We start from the raw sequence: 20,163 nt of genomic DNA, 5'->3' as shown, positions 1-20,163 counted from the left end.
ATTATTTTTACCGAAATTTGGATCATTTCTTATAGTTGCCAATTGATTAAAAATAGCTGCGAGTGATGCATGAACTGGGTTTGGGTGGTGAAATGGGGCATGCCAGAAAAAGTTGGGGTCAGTAGTTGTCTTAGAACATGAACATGACAACTTTCATTGTTTGCCTGAACATTGTATATTTGTCCATTTCACATCTCCTGTAACATTAACAGGTCTTTGAAGTAGTTGTTCCCTTAACACACTGCCTTTGTTTCTGATTCAGCTTGTTCCATATTGTGGGGTTGGGGGGCAGATTCTTCCTAGTTAACAATCTAATGAGCCAAACAAGACAAACAAAAGAGAGGTGCACCGAATAGGCCTCCTGAGGTCGGGGGAGCTGCCTCATTTCACAAATGCTCTTCTGTCTTCCTTTTCCACTCAATATCGATTCATGTCTTCAGTGGTTATGCGCTGTCCGCTGTACACGGGTGGTGTAATCAGCTAAATGTAGCCTCTGCTTTCTTATTATTACCTGGGTGCTTAACACTGGTGGGGTTTTTTTTCTCTTCAAGGACAAATGGTGTAGGAGAAGGCAGATCCCGTGTGAAGTCCCTGAGCCCTCGCCGAGCGGCAGATCTCTTTTCAGCGCCAGCTGTTCTCTCAGATACACCAGGCCGTGCTGAAATTCTCTTAATATAATTCTAGGGGCTCAGGAGAATAGTGCAAAACAAGCGTGCCAACGAGGAGAACGTTGAATTTTTCATCAGCGGGCTTCAACTAGCTGAGTTAGTGGGCAGCGCTCTCATTCATGAGCAGATGTTCAGTGCAGTTACACTCTGCAGTTAATGTGAACTTACTGGCCTCTCTGCCATTGGCTGCAAGGACGTTGGCAGCAATCTGGCATCTGAGAATTACTCCCAGTAAAAGGCGCAGTCCTGGAAAGCGTTGCCCCGGCCTTTTTTAGCCACTTCCCAGCCCAGGAGCTGGATTGTGGACAGGGGAAGGCACTGACAGCTCATCCGTCTTCAGTCCGACAGTGATGAAACACTCGCCACTGTTTGCCGGGGGAATAGCACTGAAATTCCTGCAGATAATTTTCACATTTTACGTTCACTTCTAGTGACTGGATAGATGTGAACCAACGGCACTCAGCAGGTGAAATATATTTCAGGTGTGTCTGAAAAAGAAGTACTTAAAGATACCTGCCTCAGTTGTTACAGTGAAAGAGTACATACAGATGTATTATTCCAGTACCCCTGAAAGAGGAAACTCAGAGAAGAGGCACCTGTAAGGGGGAGCAGTTTGGCTCTGGTACGTCTGTAGCTGTAACCAGCTGGTGCTGTGGTCAGCCTGGTGGGCTGTATCCTCTCCCAGCCTGGTGCTTCAGACATCTGCATGCCCAGGCTGCCTAGCTTGAATTTGATGTGGTCGTACAGATCTGTAATAGTTTCATCCAACTAGGCAAAAGGCTGTTTGACTGGTGTGTGTGTGTATGCGACATCAAATTTAGTAGGTGGCATGCCAATCATCTCGAGCTTGTGTGAAAGTCATCACAGTAAAGTTGTGCATATGGGACTTAAACAGTGCAAATGACAAGCTCTTGTTTCTCTGCATGTCTCATTTTCACTTTCTAATTGGTCGTTTTCAGGTTGGCTTTACGAGAGCAAAACTAATTAGTGTTTCTAAATTCAGCAGAAAAAAAGGCAGTTGGGTTGATTGTTCTGGTTTCCTCTCCTGTGTCAGGCGCTCAACAAGAAAATAAGACTAATCATTTTCAAATTGCTCGTATTTTTAAACCCCAGAGCTGAATGTCATTCCTGGTCTCTTGGCATTTTGTTTGGCAAGATCAGGGAACCGTGGTTGCCCTCTCGCCTGTGTGCTGTCTTTGTGATTCGTGGGAAGTTTGGACTTGGGGCCAGTGGAAAAAAACAATGTGTTGTGTTTTAGGTGGGGTTGTTTCTGCTTTGATTGGGAATGTCCTGCTGACAGGAGCAGCCTCGCAAGTTTACAGTAGCTGTGACATTGGCGTTACCTTTATTCAAAGTCCTCCAGCTGCATTGAGCCCTCAGGAAGCCCAGCGCAGGCCCACATGGGCGGCTGACGGCCCAGAGAGAGGAGAATGAGCCCTGTTTGAGTTGGCAGACGCTCCCCTCTTGGGGAACTTTTGCTGCCTTTGCAGAAAGGCCAGTGGCGGCAGCTCTGGCGGGGCGGCGGTGATTCTTGGGGCAGGATGGGCTTTTTCCACCTCTCCTCCCATTCAGGAAACACATTTCGCCGTCTCTTCCCTGCGTGTTTGCAAACGGAGGGAAAGAGTTAAGGCGAAGGGGCATGGGGCAGTAGAGCTGAATGACAGAGCACGGCTGTAAGAGGCTGAGTGCTAATGTGTGGCAATTTGAAAAGGGCGAACAAGCTATTTCAGAAAGCACGAGTGTTGTGAGAAGTCAGTGCAGTGGAGCTTTATTTATACCGAACAAAAACATTTACATTTTAGTGTTCTGTAAAACATGCTCTATTTTTATTTTTCCACCGCCACTGCGGGGATTCATTCTTCAGAAGGCAGTAATTAAAACGCGGTTGATCTTAGGTTAGGGAGGAGGAGTGCTTAAATGCAATTAGAGCAATGTTCAAATTAATTTGGACTCAGTTACAGTTGTTGGAATTTGTCATTATTTGTTTAATCAAGGGAGTTCTTGTTTGAGAGACTAAATCTAGATCCACTGATATGTAAACGGTCCACTGAGAAGCCTGTTCAAACCTATTATCTGCCTGACATGAATATTAATTTGAAAGTGACCTTTTTTGTGACCTTTCAGTTTTGAACTCACACTTAACTGAGAGGTGCATGTGGTTGCGTGTTGTGACAGCATGGTTATTATTGAAAAAGCTGATTGTGGAAAAATAAGTATGTTCTTGCTTTTGTCACCTTCACGTTTGAAATAATTTCCACTGTTTCTCTTCTTTTTTCCATTCTGCCACCCCCACCCCTTAACTTTCCTTTACTACCTCCTCTCTTCTTCTCTCCTCCCCTTCTGCTGACTGCTTGCCGATCCAGCCAGGACACTCCAGTGGTGACATCCTGTGGAGCCATAGATTAAAGTAAGTACCTCACAGAAACATCAGTAGACACCATCATTTGGTTAAGAAACACGACTCGTGCACCAGCTTTTGGTGCATTCTTCCTAATGTCTTCTCAAAGAAGGGCATTATATGGTAATAGTTGTGAGTTTGAATGCCACAGGATGATAAGAAAGGTTTTGCATAGTAACCGATTTCCTCTTTTCCTGATGCCGTTGCATGTTGACATGAGTTTGAATGCTTAAATGCGTGCAAGGGGCCAGGTCAGTGAGTCGTGCTGGTGTTCAGAGTTAACTGTGAACCTGAAAAGTAAAGAAAATTGCAGATAGTGTGCTGGCTCATGTCTGCATCCCCAGACTATCCTAGAAGTCATTACTCCTTGTGTGGTGTATAAACACGTCAAAAACAAACAATGACCCTGGGCAGACTCCACACTGCAAAACAATTTCAAAGCCTGCAGTGTAGTGTAAACACAAAACATGGCTAACCTTCACGCAGGGAAGACTTCACCTTAAACCCGGTGTTTGTTTTATAGTCCCTGTCGACCTTGGTCAGATATAGTTTACATCTCTTTGGTTCTTTCAGGTCGATGTAGCTTGGGTTCTGTGCTGACATTTACGGTTGAAGCTTTTCAGTAAACAACATGTGGCTCGGAAACAGACTATTAATGGAGATCTTATTAGTCAGGTGTTCACATTAAAAAAAGATAGAGATGAACTTTGCTCACAGTGGTGATTGTGACATGACTGATATTCAGTGTTGTTGTAAACCAAGTGTAAACACTGCCTCGCGGGGTGTAGATTTCCCATACAGACACTCTATGTATCGAGCAATGAATATTCATTTTCTCCTCTCGTAGACTCTTCTGCCTCTGTGAGCTCTTTCACACTGAGCCGGGGGTGACTGTAAGGCGAGGTGAACCCATATTTTTAATAAAGCCCAGCTGCTGAATGATCAAATAGAGTCTCTAATTAAAGCCTGAGTGTACACCCATGTAAAATTCTCTCTGGAATGCTAACAACCTGTGATATTTCCAGAGGAATTTGCTGTGAAGGTCTCAGAGAAGGAAAGGGATTCAAGTGTTTGGGGTTCAGAGGGAGGAGGGGCAGTGTTCGTGTGGCAAGGCAACATGTTGTTCACATCCGTGTCAGATTGAGGCTAATGAAGGCCAGGCTGATCCTTGGATGCAAGCCTTAAGTAAATGATCCCTCTTTGAATATATTAGCGCTCCGTAGCAGCGTTGTGCCTCCCTGCCGTGCCAGCGCTGCTACGTGTTGTCTCGTGGTCTGACGAGGCCAGTCGAAATGGCAGTCACGGTGTTCGATCACGCCGTGTGCCGTTGAGTGTGATTTCAGTTTGTTTTACAGCAGTGATGTTACATTGACTTGGTGGTGAGGAAGTACTCTGGCTGATCATTTCCAGGTTAGTGTGTCTGCAAAACAGTTTGATAGTAAATGGAAAGTATGAGTGTTGTGTCATTTGGCAATGTAAATGAGCCATCTCAAATTTTTCCCCACCCTCTTAAGAGGGATTGCATTTACATAGCAGGCAAGGGTTTGATACTCAAGCAGATGGTTCGTGTAGACAAAAGCTGAATTTACTGTTATTTTTAGTGTAGTTTTGAATTTAGTCATTTCTGTTCATTTTTGTCTTTTTCGATTAATTTATTCAACAATAATCGGAAAAAAAACACAGTTTTAAATTCAGTGAACAAATATTGCTATCAGAACTGTTTCCACTGCAATTTATGGTCACAGCAGCACTTAACATGGAAATGAATCCTAAGCTAGTAATTATAAAGCACTTTGGATTATTAATTGGAAAGACAAGGACATAGAAATGAAACAATTGTGAATGCACCCCTTCTAAGCTGCTGTAGCATCTCATTAATAAATACCTTTCTGGTTCTTTAGTGCTGTGCCCGCCTTGCTGATTGAAACAATGTCATTTGATTTTCGCTGATAAAGCATCTGTGCTTCATAGATGGATGGATTGGATGGATCCAATTAGCCATAGTCATCGCTCATGTATTTAAGCTGACAGTGGAAGTCTTGCGTAGAATATCCTTGATTTTGGTAGTTTTGTGAGGCGCTCATGCAGAGTACTTTGAAAGCCCATAAAGAGCGGACTGTGAAGAATGCTCCCTTGATGCAGCTTTGATTTACAGCAAATTTTTTCAATTAGACGTGGGAGGGAAGTAATTGATTTTCAGTAGGTAGTGTACAATGATTGGAAATTCTTAAAGGATGAGAAAGTGACCAAGATCCATAACTTTTTTCCTTTCACTGTGTATTATATACAATCAGCGCCGCAATTACTTGGGGCTTTTACTTAACATTTCATACAGGTTTTATTAGTAGGTAATGCATCTTTTTATACAGAGCACTCACATTCTACAACCTACACATTTACAGCAGGTTATGAGGATTGATGGCTTGTAGTAGCAGCTGCACAGGTGCACCTAGTGTCTCATAAGGCATTCTGACCTTCTGCACAGCACATACCATGCTGGCCTGTTTGTAAACGCCAGCCCTGTTTGTAAACACGAACAGAGAGATGAGAAGCAGATTTGCCCCGGTCGCGCTCACAAGACAGGCACAACACAACGTGACAAGCAACAGATGTGTCACACAGGCTGAAATCAAAACAGCCGTCCAGCATGGAGTTGTGCACACCATCAGACATGGATGCTGTGATGAGGCGGGGAGGCAGCGAGCACTGCTGGCAGATGAGACAAGGCAGCGCCTCTGCTGCTCCCAGCTTCCTGTCTAGAAGAGGACAGGCCTGTTTGTAGGCTGCTTTGACACTCCTAGTCACTTTGTCATCTGGGGTGCTCACTGCAGCTCTGATCACATGTACACATTGCATTCAAAGAGCGTCATATCAGCCGTGTGACAGGTAGGCTCCCAATGAGACAACAGCCAAAGGGGATGTCCTTTTCAATACACTGTGCGAGCACAAATGCACAGTGCGCCAAGGCAAAATAACATCATATGACATCATTCGGAATGCTCTTATGCTGTCTTCTCTGTTTGGAAAGATGGTGCGGGTTTGGTTCTGCCCTGCCTAATAACAGAAAGGTCTTTATGGAGATGCATGTCCACTCCGTGCAAACCGACAGTTTGACAGCAGCAGTAAAAGTGCAGCTTCACACAGGCAGCACACTAATAATATTCTATCATATAATCTGCCTTTTGCCACTGCCCCATAAGCAAACAACACGGCTTCACTTTGAGCCATGGGAAGAGAAACAGGAATCCGTCATCAGAACAAGTGCATGAATGAAGGTGCGGCAACAGCTGCTTGACTGAGCACATACAACAGACTGTCACCCCACATCTGTTTACCACTTTGACAACCACATGAGTGTTTATATCCATGAGTGTAATTGAGCTATTTTCCCGAGGGCAGCTGTAACCCACACTAAGTTATAGCCCAACTTTCCATTAAAGCGTGGGGGGAAGTTTTACTGATAGCAATCACGCTCAGCAACACTGCTATGTAAATACAGCTTATCAGCTTTGCCAATTTGGTTAAGTGGCATGTACGTGGGTGATTCAAACATCTAGCTCTGTGGCTGTGACACTGGCCACATACTGGAGACATTTAATAAACATTGGTAACTTGCATTATTAACAAGTATATATGCAGCAAGAACATAATAATGAAAATGATGGCATGTCAAACCAATATTGTGCGGAAAAGATGCAAATAAACTGAAAAAATATTCAGGCTGCCATGTGGTCAAACTTAACTGTCTGCATGCAGCATGTACAGTATATGGAAATTGAAATGGGAATATCTAGATCTAAAACGTGCCATTTAAATATTCAAATGTTAACACCAAACAATATAATGCATTATGGCTTTTAGTATTTGCATACAACTCTGTTTGCTGCTGTAAGCTGGGGGTAATACAAGGAAGAGAGAGGGAGAAAGATAGTGAGGGAGAAACACTGAGCGGATATGGAGCACACAAACAAAGCCTTTGTGTGCCAGTAATAGGAAAATGACATTTGATTACTGTGTGAATTTTTATGGTAGCTTAATTTAACAGTTAATGGTTATTTTGTATATCTTTAAGTCTTTACTGTTTTAGGGAAGCTACAACTTCCATCACACACTGAACCTGTGCTAATTTGTAGATGGCTCTGTCTTGATGCATGCTCAGTCATCCAGGTAAGTAAATCCCAAAAGGTTGATTCTGTTCATCTGGACGTAACGTTTTCAGTGGGAGAAACGTTTCGTCACTCACAACAATGGGCTGTGACCTCACAGTTCCCCATTGTTCAGTCTGTGGTGCTAGTTTCAGGCACTGTTTGTAAGGTTGGGGAAACCTGCAGTCAGCTGAGACTGAAGAAGTCACTTGGACGAGTGACGAAACGTTTCTCCCACCGAAAACGTTACGTCCAGATGAACAGAATCAACCTTTTGGGATGTAGACGGATATTTTTTAAAACAATGTAAATCAGACGTTAGCTGAAACTACCATTTATTCTTGTTTGATGGAGGTCATGTTGATACATGTTTTTTCTATACTTTCCATTTTTGTAAAATGTATTCCCAGTTGCAGCGTCTCATTTTCAAGTGAAGTTCATTCAAGATGTTCAGAATTTGGCCATTATTGAAAATCTATTGCACCTGGTAAGGTTGGGGAAAATGTTAAAATTATCTGTACTGTCTTGGTTTGCAAGTTAATCATTTCCCAAATTGAATTCACATAGGGGCAGGCCAGTAAGCGAGGTCAACCACTCACTGACTGCCAATATACAGTATTTGTCCAGTCGACTTGCCCAAACACAGGAGAAGTGCTTCTGTAAAAGTAGAAACCTTTAGCTCTTGAGAACTGTGTCAGATTTATTTATTTCCTTGTTCTTAATCATTCATTTACGGTTACAAATAAACTGCTGTATTTGTTACTGAAGAAAATGCTTGTTTAAGGAAATGAATGTATTTATTTATTGTAGCACCTGTGACTTGCTAGGTGGCAGGATCAGATATCACATAGCTACAGACAAATGAAGCAGTCGTTTGACCACAGGAACAGTGGCTTAGTTTCACAAAAATACATTTCAAATATAAAAAACATCATCCACAGATAAAAAAAAACAAGGTCAGTGTACAGTGTTGATGAGAATGTAACACAGTAAGGGGAATTGTTGAAAAGAATATATCAATGGGCCAATAGGCTCGACTATAGGAGCACAGGGGTGTGTTCAAATGAGACACAGAGACAAGAATGTAACTCAAAAGAACCAGCCAACTTTAGTGACATAAACCATAAGGTTGACAAGCACAGGTTAAAGACACTTTACAATGGTAGAAAGGAAACTTACAAAAATTAAAAGAAAAGTAAAACACAAACTACTAAAGCAATGACTTGGCCAAGTGTTATTTTTGGTTTTCAATGTTCGGGTTTCAATGCTCGGGTGCACCCTAGTAACCTGACTCCTTAACTCTTATAGAAACAGATTACACAAATCCAATGTACATTCAAATGAAAATCTCACACTCTTTTCACATGTGGAGAATGCTCTACACAACAGCTCATTATTTAAAGTCCCAAATAAAAAATGTCCAAGGGGTAAAGTCCAAAAAATTCCTAGGGTGTGAAAGAAAATAGGGATGAAAGAATGTCAGTCAGTGGTCTTATGTATAACCAGCTGTGCGTGAAAGTGTGAGTGATACAGTCCTACCACACCGCAAGGTGCAGCAGATCATCAAGTGGAAAAGAAGCGAATCTCAGTCTCTCTAAGTCCAGGTGGGAAGGCTCGCCATCTATTTCACCGGAGGAATCCACCTCAGGAACAATTCAGCATACAAAAAAAACCTGACCTGTCAACAGACAGGGTCAGAAGAGCAATTCAAATATTAATTATGCTGTTCTAGCTATAATTCACAACTTAGGATTTTGTTTAAATCACATTCAACATAAATTTGCAATAAAAATACTCAATTTTGCAAAAATAAAACATCTCTCTTACATAAACTATGCATTAAACCAAGTAAAGTCAGTGCATATGCATATATGTCGCATATGCGACAATTATTAATCAAACAATTGAGATTAATTCAGTTTCTCAACGATAAAATGTGAAACAGACATGAACTAACTGAGACATACAACATGTGCTCACCGATCTCAGCGCATCACGGCCGAAGACAATGGCATAGTGTCTCTCGGTCGGAAAATGCAGGGCTCTAAATAACGTAACAGGACATGTTTTCTCTTTAATAACCGTAATACGACATGAAGGAAAAATAAACATAAGTTGCGCTTCAAGTGTTACCTTGCTTCTGGAAGCAGATTGAGATGAACTTCCAGGCAGTTGATAGCAACCAGAGCTAACAAAGGCTAACAGTTTACCTCCACGTGGTACTTTCTAAAGTCACCAGAAAAATGCAGCATTTGCCTGTTTACTCACTGCGGCTACTTCTAACATGAAAGTTAGCTGATAACCAGTGAACTTATGTGCAACACAGTTGGTTGCAACTTATATCTAATACTTTTTTTCCAGCTCAAAAGCTTCAGTCTCTCTTTTCTCCTGCCAGCACGCGACTACCTCCACACATAGCAGCAAACACAGAGCACGTAGGTGGGACATACAGCGGCAGACTGCTCTCCCATTGGTCAAAACATACTGGGACCTGTGCATTTCGATTGGTTGGGCAGGCTGTCCATCTCTCCTCATATCAGTCCTTAAAGTGGTACCCCCATTTTATGTGGGTTACACCCTCCCCTCTTGATGGTATGCCCGTCCCTGGGCATCTGCAGGGTGGCACTGAGTTACACTGCTTTGACCTTTCCAACATAATTACTAGTTGGATCTTCAAATCCATTTAAAGAGCTAGTCAATGCCTCACTTAGGCCTTGAAAAAGAGAATTCACCACCGTTATCAGAGGATTCCCAAGTGTCACATAATGCAGTCTCTTGGGCTTTGCTTGCAATCTGTTAGAACGACGAAGAGATGGCTCAGTATCTTGAAGTCCATTATTCTGGATCATCACAGGTTCAGGCTGTTCAGTAACAGGTCTGTTCACATCACTTAATCCTTCTTCACATGCTGCATCAGAGCTCGTCCCATCATCTTGAGGAGCTTCCTCAGACTGCTGCAATTCTGAACTTTGAGGAAGTCCTTTGGCTGAGTCAAGCCCATGCAATATGTTTGCTTCAGGTGAGTTGTCACGTTCAGGTGAGTTGTCACGTTCAGGTGAGTTGTCACGTTCAGGTGAGTTGTCACGGTCAGGTACATCCTGAATCATTCCTTCACCTTCCTCTACAAGGGATTTAGTGGCAGGAGGATCAGGTGGAAGTGAAACTGTAGGCACCTCTGGTTCTGCTGATTGTCTGACCACACAAGGAGGTTTACTCAACTTGTGAGTTTCATGTACTGGGACATATACGTCGGACTTTGATGTAATGAGAGGGCGAAATGTCCAATCAGATACATCATCCATATCAGAGGGAATTTCATCTTCCCCCTCGACAACAGAACACTGCCTTGTTCTGGGTCTCCTGTTTGGATGGGTTTTGACTGTCTCGGGTTCTGCAGCTGCTGACAGAAATCCACATGGGAGAAGCAAGTCACGATGTAGAGTCCGCACAGGTCCATCTTTACCCTCAGGTTTAACTGTGTAGACCGGCATTTCTCCAGCTCGCTTAAGGACAATGTAAACATCCGTTTCCCACTTATCTGCCAGCTTATGTTTTCCACGCAGCTTCACATTTCGTACAAGAACTCTGTCTCCACTCTGCAATGTTGATTCAACCACTCGTCGGTCAAATCTGGCTTTGTTGCGACCTGCATTCTTTTGTGCATTATTTGTGGCAATCCGGTAGCTTTCTTCCAAGCGAGATTTTAGGTTACCGACGTACTGGGAATGAGTCTGCTTAGTAGCATTAGTGGGCAACCTAAAGATTAAGTCAATGGGCAGTCTTGGTTGCCTCCCAAACATCAATTCATAGGGGGAAAATCCAGTCACGTCACTCTTCGTACAATTATAAGCATGTACCAGAGACTTGACGAAGTCTCTCCAGTGGAGTTTATCTGACCGATCCAGTGTCCCAAGCATCTGGAGAAGAGTGCGGTTGAATCTCTCAACCGGATTCCCTCTAGGGTGGTAGGGGGTTGTACGCACTTTCTTCATGCCAGTAAGTTCACAGAGTTCCTTGATGGTCTTTGATTCAAAGTCAGGACCCTGATCACTAAGAAGCTTTTCGGGAAAACCATAATGGACAATGAAGTTGTCCCAGAGACACTTTGCTACAGTCTGTGCTCGTTGATTTGGAGTTGGCACTGCCACAGCATACTTTGTGAAATGGTCAGTTATGACCAATACATCTTTCGTGTTTGAGCGATCTGGCTCTATTGATAAAAAGTCCATGCACACTAGTTCGAGAGGTCTGCAGGTCTTAATGTTTATCAATGGAGCAGCTTTCTCTGGAGGTGTTTTTCGACGAATACATCGCTCACAAGATTTGACCATTTTTTCTATGGTCATGTGCATTTTCGGCCAATAAAATCTGGCCCTTGCCAAGTCTACTGTTCGTTCGACTCCAAGATGGCCCATATCATGATGAAGGCTTGTAAGTGCTGTGGCTCTTAGCTCCTCAGGGAGCACAAGCTGATATGAGGTGTTGGGACCATCTTGCCGCTTACGGTAGAGCACCCCGTTCTGTATTTCAAGCCGATTTAACTCTCTGAGTAACAGGGGAAGTTCTGGTAGCTCTAACCTAAGGCTGGGAGGTGGAGTTTCGCCAGTCTCCAAGAGTACAATCACTGCATTGATAGCAGGGTCCAATGTCTGCTTTTGCCTCAACTCCTTCTCAGAAATTGAGTGGACAATGGGAAGCCCATCCACTTGCTCCTGTTGGAAGCAGTCGGGAATAGCTGTGGACTGGTGAGTGAGGGATTCAACTAAGGTCAACCCAGAAGTGGTGGATCCAACATTAGCTACGGCTGAGGTGACCATATGGCGCTCACAAATAGCCTGAATTACATCCAAGGGAACAGTCTCTGGACTCTCAGGGACTCTCAGGGTTGCTCAGATGGTACAGTGTGAACTGCCGGATTCTCTCACTCTCCTTCTTAGATGCATAATCATCCTCTGGTGGACTAGCTCCTCTTAAATACGGCGTTCCTCAAGGCTCTATTTTGGGTCCCGCCCTCTTCGCACTCTATTTGCTGCCATTGGGCTCCATCTTCTCGCGGTACAGCATTTCATTTCATTGCTTTGCGGATGATCTACAGATTTATCTACCTTTAAAATCAGGATCAGATCAACCGCAGCTCTTATTACGCTGCCTTGACGACGTTAAACAGTGGTTATCATTAAATTTTTTACAGCTAAACGAAAACAAAACTGAGGTTGTCATTTTTGGCAATTTCAATCATATCGACAGCACGTTGGGTACCCTCTCCTCGTATTGTAAAACACATGTAAAAAACCTTGGAGTTTACATTGATGGTTCTTTTAAATTGAATAAGCAGGTGAGTGCAGTAGTTCAGTTCTGTTTTTTTCAGCTAAGACAGCTAGCCAGGATAAAGCCATACCTTCCGGCTGACGTCTTCGAGCGTATCATCCACCTTTTTCTTACTTGCAGATTGGACTACTGCAATTCATTGTATTATGGCCTAGATCATGCCACCATCCATCGCCTTCAGATGGTTCAAAATGCTGCTGCTCGCCTGCTAACTGGTACCAAACGGAGAGAGCATATAACCCCAATTTTAGCCTCTTTACACTGGCTCCCTGTCCCCTACAGGATCCAATTTAAACTCTTACTTTTTGTTTTTAAGTCACTCAACGCCCGAGCCCCCCCCTACTTGTCAGAGCTCCTCTCTGCCTATGCTCCAGGAAAACCCACGAGATCTAGTTCAAAACTATTGTTGTCCATTCCACGGACTAACCTCAAATCTCGTGGTGATAGATCCTTCTCTGTGGCAGGTCCCAGACTTTGGAATAGTCTCCCCTTTAATATTAGATCTGCTCAAACTCTTGAGCAATTTAAATCTTTACTAAAGACACACTTTTACGCTCTGGCTTTTAACACATTATGACCCAAGCATTTTGGATTTATCTGAATTAGTTAGTATTGTTTCAATTCTTCTATTTTATTGTTTCTATTGTTATTATTGTATTACACTGTAGTTTTTAATTTTATTGTTATTGTTAAGCACTTTGTGCAGCATCGGCTGTTGGAAATGTGCTATATAAATAAATCTGACCTTGACCTTGACTGTGAGGACGACGCGAGAGCGCGTCAGCATCCATATTTTGTTTTCCCGCTCTGTACTGAAGACTAAATGAATAGGTGGAAAGACTGGACAGCCACCTATACCCTGTTGCATCAAGCTTTGCAGAGGTCAAGATGTATGTAAGAGGGTTGCTGTCAGTCACTACTACAAAGTCTGTACCATATAGGTAGTCAGAGAATTTTTCCGTGACTGCCCACTTAAGGGCCAAAAACTCCAGCTTATGGGCTGGGTACTTCCTCTCACTCTTTGAAAGACCACGACTTGCAAAAGCTATGACCCTGGACTGTCCATCTTGTACCTGATATAAGGCAGCACCAAGGCCAATGGTACTGGCGTCCGTATGTAAAACATATGGAAGCTGGGGGTCTGCAAATCCCAAGATTGGAGCGGAGGTTAGCTTTGCTATTATTTGGTCAAAGGCCTCCTGACATTGAGGTGTCCAACGCTGACCAAAGGGTTCCTTTGGGTTGCGATACTCTGAATTTGCGTGTGTCCTTGGCTTGTTGTTCCGCTTCCTAATTGGTGGGTAGCCCGAGGTTAGTTCGTTAAGTGGTCTGACAATGACAGAGTACCCCTGAATAAACCTTCGATAATATCCAGCAAATCCTAAAAAGGACTGAAGTTCCTTAAGATTTGTGGGGATGGGCCAGGTCTTTAAGGCCTCAACTTTGTCAGGGTCAGTCTCTACTCCTCTTGCGGAAACAATGTGACCAAGGTATTTTACCGAGGTCTGAAAGAATTTGCACTTTTCTGGTGCCAGTTTCAAGCCATATGACATCAGTCGTTGCAGGACATGTTTCAAACGCTGTTCATGTTCCTCCAGGGATGATGAGAAGACAATCAGGTCATCAATGAACACCAGAACCTCTTTGAGATTCATATCTCCTACACACTTCTCCATCAATCTCTGGAACGTCGAAGGCGCATTTGTGATCCCCTGGGGCATCCTATTAAATTCCCAAAATCCAAGTGGGCAAACAAATGCGGTCTTATTCTTGTCTGCTTCCTCCATCTCAACCTGGTAGTATCCAGACTTGAGGTCTAGGACCGAAAACCACTTAGAACCCGCAAGAGCACTGAATGCATCTTCCAATTTTGGAAGGGCATAAGCATCTTTGATGGTCTGCAGGTTCAGCTTTCTGTAGTCTACACACAGACGAACAGAGCCATTCTTTTTACGAACGACAACAATGGGGGAAGCAAACGGGGACTCAGATTCTCGTATAACACCAGAATCAAGGAGTTCCTGTAGATGTTGTCTCACAGCATCCACATCATTGGGGTGTATGGGACGTGCTCTTTGTTTAAAGGGTGTCTCATCACTGAGTTTGATATGGTGTTTGACTTTGTCAGTGTGTCCAAAGTCCAATTCGTTCTGAGAGAAGACATTTGGCATGTCGTTTAACATGTTTGTAACTCGTTCCTTCCATTCAGTGGGTAAGGGCGAATCTCCAAAATCAAAGCTCAGTTCTGAGGAAGACTTAGCTTGAAATTTAGAGCAGTCTGGTTCTCTGACAGTTTGCTCTTTGTGTAGCACTTGCAAGATAGCATTAACATCTGCCAAAGGTGTTTTGGGGGGTATGACAATGTCATGGTTGGTTTCATTTCTCACTACGACAGGGAGAAGACACTGACGTTTGCGTGGTAAAGTGACTGCAATTGCTGAAACTAGCAAGCCATTTGGTAGTGAAGAAGCTGAAGGATGTTCAAGGACAGCATCTCTTTGCATGTTCACGGGATTTACATTGACAGAGGCCTCCAGGACAACAGTCTGTCCTGCAGGAACGACTGCAGGCATCTTACCTGTCAGTTTTGCACAACCAAGGCTACCAGAGTTAAAGTTTCTTTGTCGCATCTCAAGTATTTGGAGAACTGCTTGATACCCATTAAACAAAGGCTGAAAGGGTGAAAGCTTCTGGTAATTAGCATAGAGGGCATCAAGGGTGTTTGTGCCTATGAGTACCTGCTCATGGGCTGTAGAGCGGAGATGGGGGATAACCAAGGCCAGAGTGTGAACATCAATATCAGAGCCTACAAACTCTTTAGGAAAGGTGATGGTAAGCTCAACATATCCTAAGTAAGGGACAGACTGGCCATTGGCACCCTCCACTTCAAGCAACTCATTTAAGGGATGAATGGTCAGATCTGCAAGATGTTCTTCATAAAAAGACTGGGGTACAGTTGTGACTTGTGAACCCGTGTCCAAAAGACAGTTTGTGTCTCTTCCTGCAATAGTTACTTGAGCTGTGGTCTTAGTTCCTACAAGGCCATGTGGAAATTTTGATCCTTCCACTTTAACGTTTTTAATGGCAGGTTTCAGGATTTTGGGACTGACATTGCAAGACTCCACTCCCATATGTCCCTCTATGGGAGTAGGCTTCAGTTTAAATGTGCCTCACTTCGAGAAGCATTAGAGGCTTCCCAAGCAGCCTGTTTTTCTTTCAGCTGTCTTTTCTTAGCTGCTACAAGGGAAGGGTTTGGCGCTTTATCACAAACTGAGACGACATGGCCATCCTCCCCACACTGGAAACAGTACCATGGACGTGGTCTACTGTTAGCTTTAAATGTGGAGGGATGCTGACTGGCCACTTTTGGTTTCACACCGTGGGTGTCAGGTGTGACGGACCTCGCTTTTTGCTGCTTAGGTTGTTTCGTCTTATGATTCTCAGATACAAGACTGTTAAGCTGAATGCTGAGGTCAGCAACTTGTTGCTTTAGCGTCTCAAGATCAGATTTGTCCACCAGATTATTGGTGGTGTGTGCGAGTTGCACGTGTGACGTGGCGTGCTGCTTTCTAGAGTTTTGGGCAGACTTAGCATGACTAAAATGCTGCCTCATGCGGCTCAGTTTTGCAGCCTGTTTATCTTCTTCTGTCCTAAGAAGAAGCAGCAGCTCTGCAAAGGAAGGTGGGTTTTCTTTTTTTTGTTCTAGCTGAAGATCGATTATTAGTGCATTCTCCCAACAACCTCGAATGAACTGCTTTAAGAGCTGTTGGTTAAAATCATGAGCGGACACACCACCACGTCTCATGGCTCTACTTAATGCAGTGTGCAGCCTCTGCAGGAAAACAGAAGCTCTCTCTCCATCATTTTGAAATGTGCTCATGAACCTAGCATGCAGCTCATCACCATCTTCGACTGTTCCGTAGGCAGAGTCAAGCAACTCAAGATAAGCAGAGGGTCTAGACTGTGGACTCAGATGTTTAATCATCTCGGAAGCAGGAGGAAGCAGACTGTCAAGTATACGATGTGTGCAGTGCAGATCAGACACAGAAGGATCTCTAATAAGGATTTCAACACTAGCTCGCCACGTATCATAATCTGCCTCATGGCTAGGACGTGGGCTCTTGCCCGAATAAGCCCTGAGTCTACCAGATGATGCGAACTGGGGTGAGCTCTCATTGCTGCGCACTACATGCTCAACAACTACTCGCTGAACAGCAGTTGGATTAACATCAATTATGGGGCTAGAAGCGGCCCCAGAAGAAGCTGGAAGAGTCTGTGAGGGGCTGAAATCAGTCAGGTTTTCACTGAAATTGGGAGAGGTAAGAGATTTACTTGCGTTATTTGGTGATGTCAAAACTGTGGAGTCTAGAGGTACACCTGATTGAGGGTCCTCAGAAAATGAAACGTCTCCCTTGCTGGTTAAGTCTTTCTGTGGAAGTGGGCTCTGTACAGTTGAGGATTCTGGACCAGTTTGAGATGACTGGGAAATAGCACTTCCTGCCGATGAAACCAGATTTTTAAGTTCTTCCTTTAACATCTCCTCTAATGAATTTCCACTCAGTTTGGCAATTTCACGGAGCTGTTCCATGTACATTTTAGTGGCTTTGTTTCTGGCATCAAGGGAGTAAACACTTCCTAAGGCCTTTAACTCATACACGATGCCTGCTTGGGTTGTACTTGGAAGCCGCAGAGGTAACAGTGGCTCCAATGTGTGCATGGCAGTCTCATGTGTAAACTCGATGATCATGTGCTTATGGTAATCTGACTCAGGATCGTCTAGACGAAAGTAACGGTTGATGGAACCATATTTTTGGAGGAAAGTGGACACTTCCTCATCAGTCTCTGATCCTGTGATCCCACTAACAACTACAGAATTGGGAATTCTGACGGATTCACTTAGCACAACATCCATTTTCTCTCTAGAAGTTATAGCTCAGATTAAGCACTTTTAAACACCACACACAAATTGTCTAGCACTTAAACACACACAACCATGCTCCTGGCTGGCTCGCCAAAGCTCTCACTGTAACACAGTAAGGGGAATTGTTGAAAAGAATATATCAATGGGCCAATAGGCTCGACTATAGGAGCACAGGGGTGTGTTCAAATGAGACACAGAGACAAGAATGTAACTCAAAAGAACCAGCCAACTTTAGTGACATAAACCATAAGGTTGACAAGCACAGGTTAAAGACACTTTACAATGGTAGAAAGGAAACTTACAAAAATTAAAAGAAAAGTAAAACACAAACTACTAAAGCAATGACTTGGCCAAGTGTTATTTTTGGTTTTCAATGTTCGGGTTTCAATGCTCGGGTGCACCCTAGTAACCTGACTCCTTAACTCTTATAGAAACAGATTACACAAATCCAATGTACATTCAAATGAAAATCTCACACTCTTTTCACATGTGGAGAATGCTCTACACAACAGCTCATTATTTAAAGTCCCAAATAAAAAATGTCCAAGGGGTAAAGTCCAAAAAATTCCTAGGGTGTGAAAGAAAATAGGGATGAAAGAATGTCAGTCAGTGGTCTTATGTATAACCAGCTGTGCGTGAAAGTGTGAGTGATACAGTCCTACCACACCGCAAGGTGCAGCAGATCATCAAGTGGAAAAGAAGCGAATCTCAGTCTCTCTAAGTCCAGGTGGGAAGGCTCGCCATCTATTTCACCGGAGGAATCCACCTCAGGAACAATTCAGCATACAAAAAAAACCTGACCGATCTCAGCGCATCACGGCCGAAGACAATGGCATAGTGTCTCTCGGTCGGAAAATGCAGGGCTCTAAATAACGTAACAGGACATGTTTTCTCTTTAATAACCGTAATACGACATGAAGGAAAAATAAACATAAGTTGCGCTTCAAGTGTTACCTTACTTCTGGAAGCAGATTGAGATGAACTCCCAGGCAGTTGATAGCAACCAGAGCTAACAAAGGCTAACAGTTTAGCTCCACGCGGTACTTTTTAAAGTCACCAGAAAAATGCAGCATTTGCCTGCTTACTCACTGTGGCTACTTTTAACATGAAAGGTAGCTGATAACCAGTGAACTTATGTGCAACACAGTTGGTTGCAACTTATATCTAATACTTTTTTTCCAGCTCAAAAGCTTCAGTCTCTCTTTTCTCCTGCCAGCACGCGACTACCTCCACACATAGCAGCAAACACAGAGCACGTAGGTGGGACATACAGCGGCAGACTGCTCTCCCATTGGTCAAAACATACTGGGACCTGTGCATTTCGATTGGTTGGGCAGGCTGTCCATCTCTCCTCATATCAGTCCTTAAAGTGGTACCCCCATTTTATGTGGGTTACAAGAAGGTCGTACAAAGTCTGAAATTTAACTTGCTTATAGCTGTAGATACCCTGATAATGAGGTTGTTGACTGTTAACTGATGCTTTACCATGAGGACACTTCTTCACTCTGCACCACTGTCTGCTCAGCTGTGATGCGCCTCTGCTGCATGTGCCGTTGACAGTACTGCAAAGATGTGAACGGCAGAGTCAGTGCTGCCCTGCAGGACCACAACATTTATAAATACCCCCCCCATCTTTTTCTGCTTTTTGTTCTTGTAATAAAATTTTGTTATTAAGTTTCAAATCTGTGCATATCAAACAACAGATTTGCAAATATGCAGCACACTGGTTTGGAAGAAAAGGGCCGTGAGGAATAGATTTCACTTGAGATAATTTTAGATATGTTATTAACATATTTCTCTTATATTAGAAATATACAGCACACAGATACAGAGGGATGGTGAAAAGAAGACAGCAGGACAGGAGTCGACCGTGGTCACTGTCTGACAGGGTTAAACTTAGTGAAGGATTGCCAGTCCAAACTGTGACATCTGTAGCCACCATCAACACGTACTGTAATTAAGTGGAATCTGTGAGCTTTAATTCTATTTGCTGTCCAATAACAGCTCCCTGTAATGAATAATTTAAGGAATAAGGGAGGCTGTTACTTGACGCCTTTTCACTTTGCGTTTAAATTTAGCTGGTGTCATTGTCCGGCAGTGTGATTAATAGTTTATCAGTCTCGACTATACATCTCCATGAAATATCTCTTTCCATCTGTCATTGAACTGCACATGGAAATTGGTTAGATTTTTAATCAGGCACAGCTTAGGCCAGCTGAAAAAGGAAAATTACCAAAGGAACCTGCTCTCACAATGCACTCACATGCAGGTAAGACACTGGATGTCGTTTGTGGAATAAGTCTTTCTGCCTCTGTGCCTCTGCTCACAGTTCATCTCTTTTTTTTTTGTCTTTTTCGTATGATAATTACATTGAGACCTCATACAGGCTAGAGTGTGCAGCCTAAATGTGGTTTTAAATAAGCCTGAGGTGTGTAACAGTGAAAGTGAGTTGTGAAAGAGGCGCCTGCCACAAGGGGGTTGACCAGTGAGCCAGAGATTGGCTTCCCTGTCAAATAAAGATTAGGTCTTTATTTCACAGTCTAATCCCTGCAAATCTCTTATTGAAGAACTTGGATGGTGCAGCGCTTCTAATGGCACAGAGACTTCACTGTCTGCGTTTCTTCTTTATCTCTGAATGTACACAAGTGGATACAGCAACCTCTGGTCCCGGGTTAGTCAGTCTATTTAATCTGGATTACAACT

The 20,163-nt window shown here is 43.4% G+C and overlaps 1 protein-coding gene across 16 annotated transcripts in view; it reads left to right on the top strand.

The window, feature by feature from the left end:
* Window positions 1–20,163, top strand: part of foxp1b (forkhead box P1b) — a 158,335-nt gene that overhangs the window by 30,571 nt on the left and 107,601 nt on the right. For all 16 annotated transcript variants that reach the window (XM_082532091.1, XM_082532093.1, XM_082532090.1 and 13 more), the window contains one exon: window positions 3,032–3,075. The gene's annotated coding sequence lies outside the window, so the exon portion shown is untranslated. The remainder of the gene's footprint in view (window positions 1–3,031; window positions 3,076–20,163) is intronic.

The sequence above is a fragment of the Aulonocara stuartgranti genome, assembly GCF_965226115.1.
Source record: "Aulonocara stuartgranti genome assembly, chromosome: 5".
Lineage (NCBI taxonomy): Eukaryota > Metazoa > Chordata > Actinopteri > Cichliformes > Cichlidae > Aulonocara > Aulonocara stuartgranti.
This window is presented reverse-complemented; position numbering and strand designations above follow the sequence as displayed.